At 39.7% G+C, this 15,635-nt stretch overlaps 1 pseudogene across 1 annotated transcript; it reads right to left on the reverse strand.

Moving 5' to 3' along the window:
* Window positions 1–2,051: 2,051 nt before the first annotated feature.
* LOC309657073 (large ribosomal subunit protein uL24 pseudogene) lies at window positions 2,052–2,631 on the reverse strand (annotated as a pseudogene). The gene has a single exon. The product of its transcript is annotated as a large ribosomal subunit protein uL24 pseudogene (transcript).
* Between the last annotated feature and the right edge of the window lie 13,004 nt (window positions 2,632–15,635).

Raw genomic sequence — 15,635 nt, forward strand, 5'->3', positions numbered from 1 at the left:
AATTTGGTATTACTAAAAGTATATCTGGCTTGAGTTGGACTTTGAGAACTGCCATAGTAGAACTCCCGGAATTCTTGAATATGCTAGGTCTCAATCAATGTTTCCTGGTTCATTCTCAATAACACTGTGACTTAAAATTCCATCTTATTTAATTTGTATCCCCAGCCCAACACCTAATAAGGATTCAGTCATTATTTTTTTAATTCAATGAAATTAATCATGCAAAGCCCCATCCTTTTCGTGCCCAGTTTTCGGTCTCACTAAGCATCAGTCTCTTCCCCAAGCATACCTCTCACTCTTGTGTTTTACACATGGTGTTGTCTCACCCTTGACTGCGCCTTTGTCTAGAGAGCCAACACAGCCATGGAGACCTGACACATATGTTGCAGATAAACACTCCCTCTTTTATCCTCCCATTGTATTATGTACCTCTTGCTATTTAGTAGATATCAGAATGTATTTTATTTTATTTATTTATTTTTAAAATAAGTTTATTTATTTATTTATTTATGGCTGCATTGGGTCTTCATTGAGGTGAGCAGGGGCTACTCTTTGTTGCGGTACGTGGGCTTCTCATTGCGATGGCTTCTCTTGTTGTGGAGCACAGGCTCTAGGCATGCGGGCTCAGTAGTTGTGGCACACGGGCTTAGTTGCTCCGCGGCACGTGGGATCTTCCCGGACCAGAGCTGGAACCTGTGTCCCCTGCATTGGCAGGTGGATTCTTAACCACTGCGCCACCAGGGAAGTCCCAGAATGTATTTTAAAGGTCAGTTTTCCCATCTCCCTCACTATACTTTATACTCCTTCAGGGCAAGAAGAATATTCTATCACACATAGGCACTTAGTAAATGTTAGCTAGATGAGTTGGTCTGCCATTCTGCATGGTGGCATGAGTGGCAGTCATACACCTGCATGGACCCAAAGCATGAGTTTGCCTTAGCCCCGTGTTTTTTCCAGACCCATAAACATCCACAAGCCCAACCTGACCCCAAGACAAAGAGAGGAAAGAAGTCCTTTCATGATGAGGTCCCAGGATCCTCAGTTCTACCCTCAAAGAGTGCCCAAAGCAAAATACAGCTTTGGAAGTGACTGCTCCACCTTGCCCAGCCCCTCCTCCTTCCTCTAAGCCACTCCGTCATCTGACTTTAGCACTGGGAATTTCTCAGTCCAGTTTCAGGCTATGCTAAAGAACGAACAAGAATTGTCTGTCTTTGAAAAATGTACATGACCTTTGATAAATGGGGAGAGAGGGGATATTTTGTTATGTATGTAACTGGAAGAGAAAACACATAATTGCTAATAATTGTCTTTGGGAGGTGATATTATGACAGATTTTTACTTTATTCCCTAGAATAGGTTGCATTGTCTAAATTTTCTACAAAGACCACATTTGACTTTTATAATTGAAAATAAAGATACAATAAAATCCCCTCATAGCATCCTAGTGGGGCCATAAAATTCAATTGTGTAAGATGTGTGGTCTTGGCCCTGTGAGGTTACTGAAACGACCAGGGCAAACCAGGTCAGCCAGCCTGGGGGTTTCGGGGGTCAGCCAGTGCCATCCAAATCTGTCCCTGCCCTGGCTGGGGTTTGGCACTTCCTACTGGTGGTGGACCACAGTGGTAATTCACAGCCTCTTCCTCTTGGCTGACTGACTCTTATAATGTCAGCCCAATACTGGGGACATCGGGCGCCCTGGCGAAATGGAGCTCTCTGTCTCCCAATACACAGAGGAGAGGATGAGAGAGAGGTCAGAGGAGAGGTGGGGAGACCTCCCTTCAGGAGAGAAGTGGCTGCTTGGCCGCATGGAGCCCTGCTGGCTGACAGCCTCCAGTTACCAGCATCTTCAGCATCTGCCTCAGGATCAGCTTAGGAGCTGAGGTCATGCTCCTTTTCAGCAACCCCTAGCCAACAGCTAAGCATGGCAGGATACTAGGGCCTGGTAGTTTTTGCCCAATGTGGACCTATTCTGATGGGCAGTCTTGGTTCCAGAGCTTCCCAGTGGGTCATCCAAGACTCTCTCAGATCATGGTCTCAGGCTTTTCCTACACAGTCCTGCTTCTTCCCCTCTTTTATCTTCTTTTTTTTTCATTTTAACAGTTTTTAATGAAAGTTGTATACAAGATTACTTCATTCCTGCATCTTCTCAATTGTTTCTTCCTTATATTTGCCCTTTTCCTTTCCTACTTGGCGAGATTTGGCTTTACGTTCAAGGATCTTTTTGCGGTCTTTGTCCAGTTTTAGTCTGGTGATAACCACCTTGCTGGGGTGAATGCCCACGTGGACAGTCGTGCCATTAGCCTTCTCCCGCTGCACTCGTTCAGTGTAGATGACATACTTCTTCCTGTAAACCTGGACTACTTTGCCAATTTGCTGCCCTCTGTAGCACCCTCCTACAACCTGAACTTCATCATCCTTTCGGATGGGCATGGATCAGACATTGTACTTCTGTCTCAGCTCCTTAGAAAGAGGGGAAGACATAATCTTCCTGAGAATGTGGGAAGGCGCATTGAAATGCCTTTTCCGGTTCTTCCTTCGGTCAGAAGTCACAAAGGGATTGAACTTCATTTCGGCCGCTAGCGCTTCAGCGATGGCCGCAAAAGGGAAGAGCCCCTCTTTTATCTTATACAGACACTGTCTCCGACAAACCTCTTGCACTCCCAACTGCAGCTTAGTGGACCCTACTGACAGAGTTTTACACACACACACACACACACACACACACGTAAGGACCCATGAGTCTGACTAACACCTGAGCGCTCCATGCCACACGGAAGGACCTGCTCATTTAGCGAACACATGCTGAGTACCTACTCTGTGCAGGAGCATTGTTCCTGCCCTCAACCAAGCCCTGTCTAATGAGGGACACAGAGAGGAAAATAAATCAGCAAAATACATTGTGAGATCTTAGTGTAATACATGCATGCTTCTAATTGTTTAAGTACATGGAAACCTCTAATGAGTTCCCAATGTTCTCATCCTACTGTTTCCTTTGAGTAAACGTTCCTCTTGCAATCTTGTTTATCATTTGGCTTTGCAATGTCTTTTGCTACTGACAAAACAGAGTTAAACTCGAATGCGTATCCAACGGGGAAACTCTAATAAATTCTAAATTGGGGACTTGAATTAATGAATCCCTGAATAACAGAGTTGATTATACTGCCCTTTGTATTCCAGTTCCTGGTGTTTTATTGGTTTTGTCTCTGAAATGACTGATGATCAGCAGATCTAATAATGACAGTAATGGCTGAAGTCCAAAAATAATAAGACTTAAGCCACAGTCACATTAAAGCCGGTAATAATAATAAGCCTCTACCCATACATTAAAGCCTTAGCTTGCTAATTGTACCTGTAACCTAAGCAAACAACTGCTGAGAGGAGAACCAAGAACACGACAGAGGAGCCAATATTCTGTGGCATCACAAGTTGGACTTTTTCTATTTTAAGAAACTCTAAAAGAATTTGTTGCCACCCTCGGGGAGTTCACAGAGAGGTAGAAGTTGGGTCACATATTAATTTTCTAGATCACTTATAAAAGGGCCTGATAAACAACAAGGTCCTACTGTATAGCACAGGGAACTATATTCAGTGTCCTGTGATAAACCATAATGGAAAAGAATATGAAAAAGAATGTATATATATGTATAACTGCATCACCTTGCTGTACAGCAGAAATTAACACAACATTGTAAATCAACAATACTTCAATAAAAATTTTTTAAAAACTTTTAAAAAGGGCCTGCATCGTGTCTTTGACACAAAAGCATCCAAGTACACCAGGCTTCTGGCGAGATATATATATATATATATATATATATATATATATATATATATATACACACACACACACACACACACACACATATATAATATGTATATGTGTATATACATACATATATATACACACAGCTACATACATATATACACAGATACATATATACACAGATAACTATATATGTGTGTATATATATATACACATATATATTTAATCTGGGTCCCTGTTCTCGGGGCTGTGTGGAAGTCCAGCACCTACCCAAGATTTCAGGGGGCTCCTCCTGAGAGGGTGGCTGCAAGTCTCCTTCCATGGCTCACTCAGCCAGCCTGCTACCCGCTTGATTCCTCTTGACCACCCTCTACACTCTCAAGCCTCCTGAGATTGCTCTCCTCTCTGCCCCTCTGCACCCCGGCACGCCAATATTCTTTCTCCCCTCATTCTCCATAGCGGTACTAACATGGGGCTATTACAAGTTAAAAACTCTTACTGACTGTATAAGAATAATGAAAGCAGGTACAGGGTAGCCCAAACAGGAGTCAACTAAAGAACTCCTCCAAATCAATAATAAAAAGAAAACCCAGTTTTTAAAAATGGAGAAAACACTTGATTTCAAAACAGACGTTTCAGAAGTTATACGAATCACTAGTACACACATAAAACGTTTTTTACCAGTGTTCGTGAAAATACCATGTAAATTTGTGTGAATACCTCATTATTCATCAGAGAAATGCAAATTAAAACCGTGAGATACAATTTCTTACCCACTAGAATGGCTGCATTTTAAAGGAATGACAAATGTCAAGTGTTAACAGTGACGTGGAGCTCCTAGAACTTATGTACATTGCTAGTGGGGGATAAAATAGTACAACTGCTTTGGTAAACTGTTTGGCAGTTTATTGTAAAGAATATACCCACACTATGACCAGGAATTCCACTTCCAAGCATCTACCCAAGAGAAATGAAAATATATGTACACAAAAATCATATAGGAACGTTCATAGCACCCTTATTCATAATAATGAAACCTGGAAACAAATTAAGTGTTCGCCAACAGGAGATAAACAAATTGTGATTTTTTTGTATTTAAAAGCATAGTAAGAAGAAGAAGAAGGAGGAGAAGAAGAAGAAGAGGAAGAGGAAGAGGAAGAGGAAGAAGAAGAAGAAGAAGAAGAAGAAGAAGAAGAAATTATTGATATCCATATTAACATTGATGAGTCTCAAAAATATATTGAGCAAGACACAATTGAGTACATACTGTTTGATTCTATTTATAAATTTTGTGTGGAATTAAAAAACAGTTGAAACTAATTTATGGTGATAGAAATCAGAACACGTGTTACTTAGGGTCGGGGTGGGACAGACTGACAGGAAAGGGACATTTCTGGGTAATGGAAAAGATCTCTATCTTAATTAGGGTGGTGGTTAGAAGAGGGTGAACAATGGTCAAAACTCATTGAACTGTACACCTAATATGTGTGTAATTTGTTGTATGTAAATTATACTTTAAAAAAATCCTAATGCCTAGGCCACCCCCTAGTCCAATCAGATCGTAGTCTCTATGGGTAGAATGAGGGTACCAATATATATATATTTTTAATAAATTTATTTATTCATTTTTGGCTGTGTTGGGTCTTCGTTTCTGTGCGAGGGCTTTCTCCAGTTGCGGCAAGCGGGGGCCACTCTTCATCGCGGTGCGCGGGCCTCTCACTGTCGCGGCCTCTCCTGTTGCGGAGCACAGGCTCCAGACGCGCAGGCTCAGTAATTGTGGCTCACGGGCCCAGTTGCTCCGCGGCATGTGGGATCCTCCCAGATCAGGGCTCGAACCCGTGTCCCCCGCATTGGCAGGCAGATTCTCAACCACTGCGCCACCAGGGAAGCCCCGTACCAACATTTTTTTAAAGCTCCTCAGCATGGGCCTCATCTTCCACAGCTAAAAACTCCGCCATGGGGTTTCCATTAAAAAAAGGGAAAAAAATGAAAGCTTTCTCTTTGTATCTTTTAAAGGAGCCAGCTCAAACCAGAGCCGAGTTAAAAAAATTAGTTTTGTCTCACTTCCTTCGTATTTTTTAATGGATCACCACTGACAATAAAAAAAAAGGAAGGAAGGGAACCAACATTTATTGAGCACCTACCAGGTATCATGCACCAGACCCTGAACTTTATACTCATCATCTAATCTTTGGAACAATCCTTTTGGTAATTATTATCTTCATTTTGAGAAATAAATCCTGAGAGTTGAAAAAAACAGGTAATGTGCTCCAAATTTTTAAAAAATGCACAATGGAGAATAAGATCCAAATGTGTTTGACTTGCAAGTTTTCATGTTATGCTCACACAGATACTTTTTAGAAAGTCTGACACAGGAATTTGAAAAAACAACATAAAAAAATCAGGCCTTGATTCTTAGCTGCTATAAGGCATGAGCTTTTGAATTGTTTGTTTTGTGGAAATCATACCTTTAAGAGTTGAGATTTCTTCCACTACCACACATAAGGAGGGTTGTGATTTGGCAAGCAGTATCTGGCTTTCACCGCAGTGAGCCCTAGATTCCACACCTCAGCTGAGCATTGTGGGGCAGACCATTTTCTCATAGAAACAGCATTATTATTGGAGGTTGTATTCCTGAGCAATATTCTCAACACCAAATAAGTCAAAGGAAAAAGTAGTGATTAAAAACAAATATATACCTTCATAATTATTTTGAATAATCAAGCTGTACTTCCCAGCCTATGAAATGATCCCAATCTTTCCAAGGGTCTCCAGGGTACTCTTATAACTGTACATACAGCATATATAACATACAAGTCTGGGGTGGATTCACTCATAAAATGAATCTAAGATTAATAATCTAGCCATAACATATATTAATTAAACATTTCAGTAATTATTTTGCTTGTATTTTTAGAATTTTAGAAGAGCTTTATTTATATATTTATTTATTAGAATGGAGCACTGGTCCATCTTTTTTAAAAAATATTTATTTATTTATTTATCTATTTGGCTGCATTGGGTCTTAGTTGTAGCACGCAGGATCTTCGTTGCGGTGTGCGGACTTCTCTAGCTGTGGCGTGCGGGCTTAGTTGCCCACGGCATGTGGGATCATAGTTCCCTGACCAAGGATTTAACCCACGTCCTCTGCACTGGAAGGCAGATTCTTAACCACTGGACCACCAGGAAGTCCCTAGAAGAGCTTTAAAAGTTGATTAAAATGAAGCATAACTCTGCAACCTACCAGTTCAGTTACCAAACAGGTTGATCAGGGGAATGCTATAGAAAACCTGTCTGAATATCTTCAAGCTTTTGGAAGTATCTTGGTAGGAGAATGGAGGGAGGAGATTAAAATGTGTACAAGATGAATGTCAAAAAGAATCATTGCAACAAACACTTACTGAGTGTTACACACTGTGTTAAATACTTTACCTATATTATTCTGTTTAATCCTCACAACAACTTTGTAAAGAGGGCACTGTTCTTAAGATGAAGAAATTGAGGTTCAGAGAAGTTAAATAACTTGTCTAAGGATGCACAGCCAGGAAATGACAAGATGAAGATAAAGGTCAAGCTGTTGACTATAAAGCCCCTGCCTCCCCAGATAATAACTACTCACCTTCTTGAGCACATGTCCTGTGCTGCATTGCAGGTGTTTCATCCTTTAATCCTTACAAAAGTCCTATGAGTTGGGTACTATAGTTATCATTTAACAGTAGAGGAAAAGGAAGCACAGATAAGTCAATGCGTAACTGACTGAGCAGCCCTTCTTAAAGAGTGTTAACTGTTGAACACAAGCAACCAGAGGGAAGGTCTCCAGTGGCATGCCACAGTGAGCTGTCCCTGCCCTGAGCTTTTTATTCAAAATTTACTTGGATAAAGACTGTGATCTACTGCCCAGATATAGGAAAATATGAATTTGGTGGGATAAATTACATAGAATGGCTGAAAATTAGGCTGCAAAAAGATCTCAGTAGTCTAGAACAATGAGCTGAATATAACGAGATGTAACTGAGAGAACTAAACATAAAGTCCTAAACAGTTCCCAAACTAGGTCAATTGGAGGCCAAATGAAATAACAGTGACACATGTAAAAGAGTTGTATAGAGTTTGACTTAAAGTGTGGCTTGAGTACTGGATGATAACTGAGTGTTATCACAAGATATCCACCCCCACCCCTGCATGTGTACTTGCACACACCATTTGGAAATTAAAAGTAAGAATGCCCTTTCACATATACCCTGAGAAAACCATAATTCAAAAAGAGTCATGTACCACAATGTTCATTGCAGCTCTATTTACAATAGCCAGGACATGGAAGCAACCGAAGTGTCCATTGACAGGTGAATGGATAAAGAAGATGTGGCACATATATACAATGGAATATTACTCAGCCATAAAAAGAAACGAGATTGAGTTATTTGTAGTGAGGTGGGTGGACCTAGAGTCTGTCATACAGAGTGAAGTAAGTCAGAAAGAGAAAAACAAATACCGTATGCTAACACATATATATGGAATCTAAAAAAAAAAAAATGGTTCTGAAGAATCTAGGGGCAGGACAGGAATAAGGACACAGACATAGAGAATGGACTTGAGGACACAGGGAGGGGGAAGGGTAAGTTGGGATGAAGTGAGAGAGTGACATGGACATATATACACTACCAAATGTAAAATAGATGGCTAGTGGGAAGCAGCTGCATAGCACAGGGAGATCAGCTCAGTGCTTTGTGACCACCTAGAGGAGTGGGATAGGGAGGGTGGGAGGGAGAAGCAAGAGGGAGGGGATATGGGGATATATGTATACGTATAGCTGATTCACTTTGTTACACAGCAGAAACTAACACAACATTGTAAAGCAATTATACTCTAATAAAGATGTTAAAAAGAAAAGTAAAAAAAAAGAATGCCCTTTCAGGGAATTCCCTGGTGGTCCTGTGGTTAGGACTCTGCGCTTTCACTGCCGAGGACCCAGGTTCAATCCCTGGTCAGGGTGGTGCAGCCAAAAAAAAAAAAGCCCTTTCAGAGTAACACATAGAATAAGCAATGGATCAGGGCAGACAATGACAGCATCACTAGAGACAAAAACTTTCCTGGCAAAAATTTTACTTTAATCTGGTAGAGTATGGACATCAGCAGGATGGTTGGTCAACAATTGAAGCAAAGACATAGGCAAGTCCCAGAGGCAAAGGGGATTTGGATTGTAGATGCATCAACACATGCTCTTGGTTCTTGTGACCTGTTTATCTTTGGAAGAGATGGATGTGGAAGGCTACATAGCTGGAGGCCAACACTACTGTTAGCGGAACATTCCAGTCTTTAGGAAGAATCTAAGGGCACTCTATCTTACCCTCAGAGGAGGAGTCTTTAATATTATCAAGAGTAAGGATTTTGGGGGGCCACAGTGTTGGGAGCTGGAGGGAGTGAGAGGCTTGACCGAGATGCAGCCTGCAAAGAATTTAAAAGCTACTGTGAACCTCAGGCAACATGATCTTGTACATAAAAAACTGCAAAGGGAACCCTTGTGCACTTTTGGTGGGAATGTAAACTGGTACAGTCATTGTGGAAAACAGTATGGAGGTTCCTCAAGAAGTTAAAAATAGAGCTACCATATGATCCAGCAATCCCATTTCTGGATATATATCCCAAGGAAACAAAATCACTATCTTGAAGAGATATCTCTTCAAGAGGGGGAGGGAGGGACAAATTAGGAGGTTGGGATTAACATATACACACTACTGCATATAAAATAGATAACCAACAAGGACCTATTGTATAGCACAGGAAAGATACTCAATATCTTGTAATAATCTATAATGGAAAAAAATCTGAAAAAGAATATATATATACATATATCTGAATCACTGTGCTGTATACCTGAAACTACCATGATACTGTAAATCAACTATATTTCAAAAAAAATAAAGAAGAAGAAGAAGAAGAGCTATCTCTATTCCCTTGTTCATTACAGCATTATTCACAATAGACAAGGTATGGAAACAACCTAAGTGTCCATCAGCAGATGAACGGATAAAGAAAATGCGATACACACACACGTTCACACACGGAATATTATTTGGCCTTAAAAAAGAAGGAAATCCTGCCCTTTGTGACCTGGAGGGCATTATGCTATGTGAAATAAGCCAGATAGAGAAAGACAAATATTGCATGATATTACTTATTTGTGGAGTTTTTTTAAAAACTCAAACTCATAGAGAGCAGAATGATGGCTGCCAGGAGCTTGAGGGTTGGGGAAAACAGGAAGAGGCTGGAAAAAAGGTAGAAACTTTCAGATACAAGTTGAATAAGGTCTCAGGATCTAATGTATAGCATGGTGATACTGTACTGTATTGTATACTGTATTGTTTAACTAAAATTTGCTGAGAGCGAAACTTGAGTGTTTACAGCAAAAAAGAAAAAAAAGGCAAATACATGAGGTGATGGATGTGTTAATTAACTCGATGGTGGGAATCCTTTCACAATATATATGTGCATCAAATCATCATGTTGTACACTTTAACTATATTAAATTTTTGCCAGTTATACCTCAGTGAAGCTGAAAAAAGTTCTTTTAATTGCAAAGAATCTGTGAAGAAATGACTAGAACTAATAAGTGTGTTTAATGAAATCACAGGATAAAGAGCAATGTACAATAACTAATTGTATGGGACTTCCCTGGTGGCACAGTGGTGTGGTTAAGAATCTGCCTGCCAATGCAGGGGACACGGGTTTGATCCCTGGTCCGGGAAGATCCCACATGCTGCAGAGCAACTAAGCCCATGAGCCACAACTACTGAGCCTGTGCACCACAACTACTAAAGCCTGCGCGCCTAGAGCCTGTGCTCCGCAACAAGAGAAACCACCGCAATGAGAAGCACGTGCACCGCAAAGAAGAGTAGCCCCTGCTCGCCGCAACTAGAGAAAGCCCGCTCGCAGCAACGAAGATCCAACGCAGCCAAAAATAAATAAATAAAAAATAAATAAATAAGCTAATTGTATTTCTATAAACTATAAACAAACAATTTGAAAATGAATTAATTTTAATTTATAATAGCATCAAGAGAATACAATACTCAGGGATTAATTAACCAACAGAAGTGCAAATCTGTATACTGAAAACTACACAGCATTGCTGAGTGAAGTTCAAGAGGATTTGTAAAAATGGGGAGATACACAACGTCCATGGATTGAAAGATTCAATACTGTTAAGATGGCAATTTCCCCAAATTGATGCACTATAGAGTCAACGTAATACCTATCAAAATCCCAGTGGGATTTTTTTTTGGTAGAAACTAACAGCTGTTCCTAAAATTTATACAGAAATGCAAAAAACCTAGAATACTGAAATGATTTTGAAAAAGAAGTGCAAAATCTGAGGACTTTACCTGATTTTAAAACTTACTACCAATCTACAATAATTAAGAAACACTGAGGGACTTCCCTGGTGGTGCAGTGGGTAAGACTCTGGGCTCCTAATTGAGGGGGCCTGGGTTCAATCCATGGTCAGGGAACTAGATCCTGCATGTCACAACAAAGATCCCAAGTGCTGCAAATAAGAGTCCGCGTGCCGCAACTAAAACCCGGCGCAGCCAAAATATATAAATAAATAAATATTTTTTAAAGAAACACTGGACATTTAGATGGATGGAAGAGAATAGAGAGTCCAGTAACAGACCTTGATGATCAATTGGTTTTCAAGGAAGGTGCCAAGTAATTCAATGGGGAGGGAAAGGATAGACCTTTAACAAAAGGTGCTGGGACAGTTGGATAAACACATGCAAAAAGATGAAACTTGACCCTTACCTTACATCATTCATAACAACTTAAAGAAAACATAGGATGAAATCTTTGCAACCTGGGATTAGGCAAAGAGTTCTTATATATAACACAAAGGCAAACTCAACACATTGAATTTCATCAAAATTAAAACTTTTGCTCTTTAAAAGACATCATTAAGAAAATGAAAATATTTGCAAAACCTGTATCTGATAAAGGACTTGAATCCAGAATATATAAAGAACTTTTGTAATTCAGCAATAAGAAGACAAACTACCCAATAAGAAATGAGCAAAATATTTTAATAATCACCTCACCAAAGATATATAAATGGCAAATAAGTATATGAAAAGATAATATCATTAGTCACCACAGAAATGCAAATTAATTAAAACCAAGATGAGATACCACTACATACCTACTAGGATGACTAAAACAAAAAACACTGACCAAGTATTGGTGAAGATATGGAGAAACACATACATCGCTAGTGGGAATGTAAATCGGGACAACCACTTTGGAAAACTGTCTGGCACTTTTAAAAAAGTTAAACATGCACTAATCATTTGACCTAGCAATTCAACTTCTAGGTATCTACCCCATAAAAATGAAAATGTATGTCCACAAAAACACTTGTATACAAATATTCATAGCAGTAGTATTCATAATAGCCCTCAGACTGGAAACAGTGTTTACCAACCGGCAAATCAGTAAATGAAATGTTGTATATCTATAGAATAGAATATTACACACAATAAAAGCATTATGCTAAATGGAAGGAGGCAGCCACAAAAGACTCAATATTGTATGATTCCATTTATATGAAAATTCTAGAAAATGCAAAACTGTAGAGACAGAAAGATCAGTGATTGCCTAGGGCTGGGGGTGTGAGCAGAGATGGATTGCAAATAGGCGCAAGGGAATTCTTCCTGGTGATGAAAGTGTTCTAAAACTGAATTGTGGTGATGGCTGAATAATGGTATGAACTCACTAAAATTCAACAAAGTTTACACTTAAAATGGGTAAATTTTATTGCATCTAAATTAAACCTAAATAAACATGTTTTAAACAGAATAAAACAGAAAGCTATTATGTCTTCAAGGCACCCTTTTTGGCTCACCTCTGAAATACCTGGCGCCTGCATAACCCTGTGGTAAAATTTTCCTTGCGCGTTCCTCTCTACACCCTCAGAAGGCCTCGTAGGAGACTGGAAGTAGATGGTTTAGCAAGCAGCTCTAACCTTAGTGGGGGTGGGGATCTTCATTCTCTCGGTAGAAGTTAGGAGAAAACTGACACACAGGAACACATGCAGAAGAGCATGATCAGATGGTGAAGACCTTAAAATCATATTCTAGTTAGTCACTGTTCTTCTAGCATACACTTTTTGATCTTTTCTGTGCCAGATAAGTGCTGTGGCTATAAAATAATAAACATTATGGGCAAAGTCCTTGCTCTCATGGGGCTTAAATTCTAGTAGTGTGAAACAGACCATAGGTAGATGAATGGATACTGAGATAGATAAATAAATGACAGCCAACTAGATAGAGATATAGATGGGTATAGAGATACAGAGATAGATAATATACAGATACAAAGATAGAAGACAGGTAGATGATAGACAGATAAAAGAAAGTACAGGCATATCTCATTTTTTGCACTTTGCAGATACTGCATTTTTTTTTTTTTTAATTTTTTGGCCGTGCTGCATGAAGGATCTTAGCTGCCCGACCAGGGATGGAATCCATGCCCACTGCAGTGGAAGTGTGGAGTCCTAACCACTGGACCACCAGGGAATTCCCAACACTGCATTTTTTAAAATTGAAGGTTGGGACTTCCCTGATGGTGCAGTGGTTAAGAATCCACTTGCCAATGCAGGGGACATGGGTTCGAGCCCTGGTCTGGGAAGATCCCATGTATGGCAGAGCAACTAAGCCCATGCACCACAACTACTGAGCCTGTGCTCTAGAGCCCATGAGCCGCAACTACTGAGCCCATGCGCTGCACCTACTGAGCCCATGTGCTGCAATTACTGAGCCCATGTGCTGCAACTACTGAGTCCATGTGCTGCAACTACTGAAGCCTGTGCGCCTAGAGCCTGTGCTCCACAAGAGAAGCCACTGCAATGAGAAGCCCATGCACCGCAACGAAGAGTAGCCTCTGCTTACCACAACAACAGGAAAGCCAGCGTGCAGCAATGAAGACCCAACGCAGCAATAAATAAATAAATAAATAAATAAATAAATAAATAAATAAATAAATAAATAAATTGAAGGTTTGTGGCAACTCTGTGTCAAGCAAGTCTATCAGCACCATTTTTCCAGTAGAATTTTCTCACTTCAGGTCTCTGTGTCGCATTTCAGTAATTCTTGCAATATTTCAAATTTTGTCATTATTATTATATTTGTTATAGTGATCTGTGATTAGTGATTTTTGATGTTACTATTGTAATTGTTTTGGGGCACCGTGAACTGTGCCTATATAAGATGGTGAACTTAATAAATGTATGTGTTTTGATGGCTCTCCTGACCAGCTGTTCCTTCATTTCTTTTCCTCTCCTTAGGCCTCCCTATGCCCTGGGACACAACAATATTTAAATTAGGCCAATTAATAACCCTACAGTGGCCTCTAAGTGTTCAAGTAAAAGGAAGAGTCACACATTTCTCACTTTAGACCAAAAGCTAGAAATGATTAAGCTTAGTGAGGAAGGCATGTTGAAAGCTGAGAAAGGCTGAAAGCTAGGCCTCTTGCACCAAACAGTTAGCCAAGCTGTGAATGCAAAGGAAAGGTTCTTGAAGGAAATTAAAAGTGCTACTCCAATAAACACAGGAATATAAGAAAGCAGAACAGCCTTACTGATGATACAGAGAAAGTTTTAGCAATTTGAATAGAAGATCGAACCAGCCACAGCATTCCCTTAAGCCAAAGTCTAATCCAGAGCAAAGCCCTAACTCTCTTCAGTTCTGTGAAAGTTGAGAGAGGTGAAGAAGCTGCAGAAGAAAAGTTTTAAGCTAGCAGAGGTTGGTTCATGAAGCTGAAGGAAGGAAGCCACCTCCATAACGTAAAAGTGCAAGGGGAAGCAGGAAGTGCTGATGTAGAAGCAGCAGCAAGTTATCCAGAAGATCCAGCTGAGATAATTAACGAAAGTGGCTACACTAAACAATAGATTTTTTTTTTTATGGGATACTTTGATTACACAAACTATTTATACCACAGGCAGTAAGAGCCACTGATGGTTTTTGAGTGGAGGAATAACAAGATAAGACAGGGTTTTAGCAAAATGAATCTAGCAGCCACAGAGAGAATGGATTGGAGGGGAGAGGTTTTTTAAAAATTATTATTTATTGCTTATTTATTTTATTATTATTTTTTATTGGAGTATAATTGCTTTACAATACTGTGTTAGTTTATACTGTACAGCAAAGTGAATCAGCTATACATATACATATATCCCCTCTTTTTTGGATTTCCTTCTCATTTAGGTCACCACAGAGCACTGGGTAGAGTTCCCTGTGCTATACAGTAGGTTCTCATTAGTTACCTATTTTATACATAGTATCAATAGTGTATATATGTCAATCCCAATCTCCCAATTCATCCCACACACCCCCATCCCCCTTGGTGTCCATATGTTTGTTCTCTATGTCTGTGTCTCTATTTCTGCTTTGTAAATAAGATCATCTATACCAATTTTTTCAGATTCTACATATATGTGTTAATATGCAATATTTGTTTTTTTCTTTCTGACTTACTTCACTCTGTATGACAGTCTCTAGGTCCATCCATGTCTCTACAAATGACCCAATTTCATTCCTTTTTATGGCTGAATAATATTCCATTGTATATATGTGCTACATCTTCTTTATCCTTTCCTCTGTTGATGGACATTTAGGTTGCTCCATGTCCTGGCTATTGTAAATAGAGCTGCAGTGAACATTGCGGTACATGTATCTTTTTGAGTTATGGTTTTCTCCAGGTATATGCCCAGTAGTGGGATTGCTGGATCATATGGTAGTTCTATTTTTAGTTTTTAAAGGAACCTCCATACTGTTCTCCATAGTGGCTGTATCAATTTACATTCCCACCAACAATGCATGAGGGT

This window comes from Balaenoptera physalus (assembly GCF_965194825.1).
Source record: "Balaenoptera physalus genome assembly, chromosome: 1".
In the NCBI taxonomy this organism is placed as follows: Eukaryota; Metazoa; Chordata; class Mammalia; order Artiodactyla; family Balaenopteridae; genus Balaenoptera; species Balaenoptera physalus.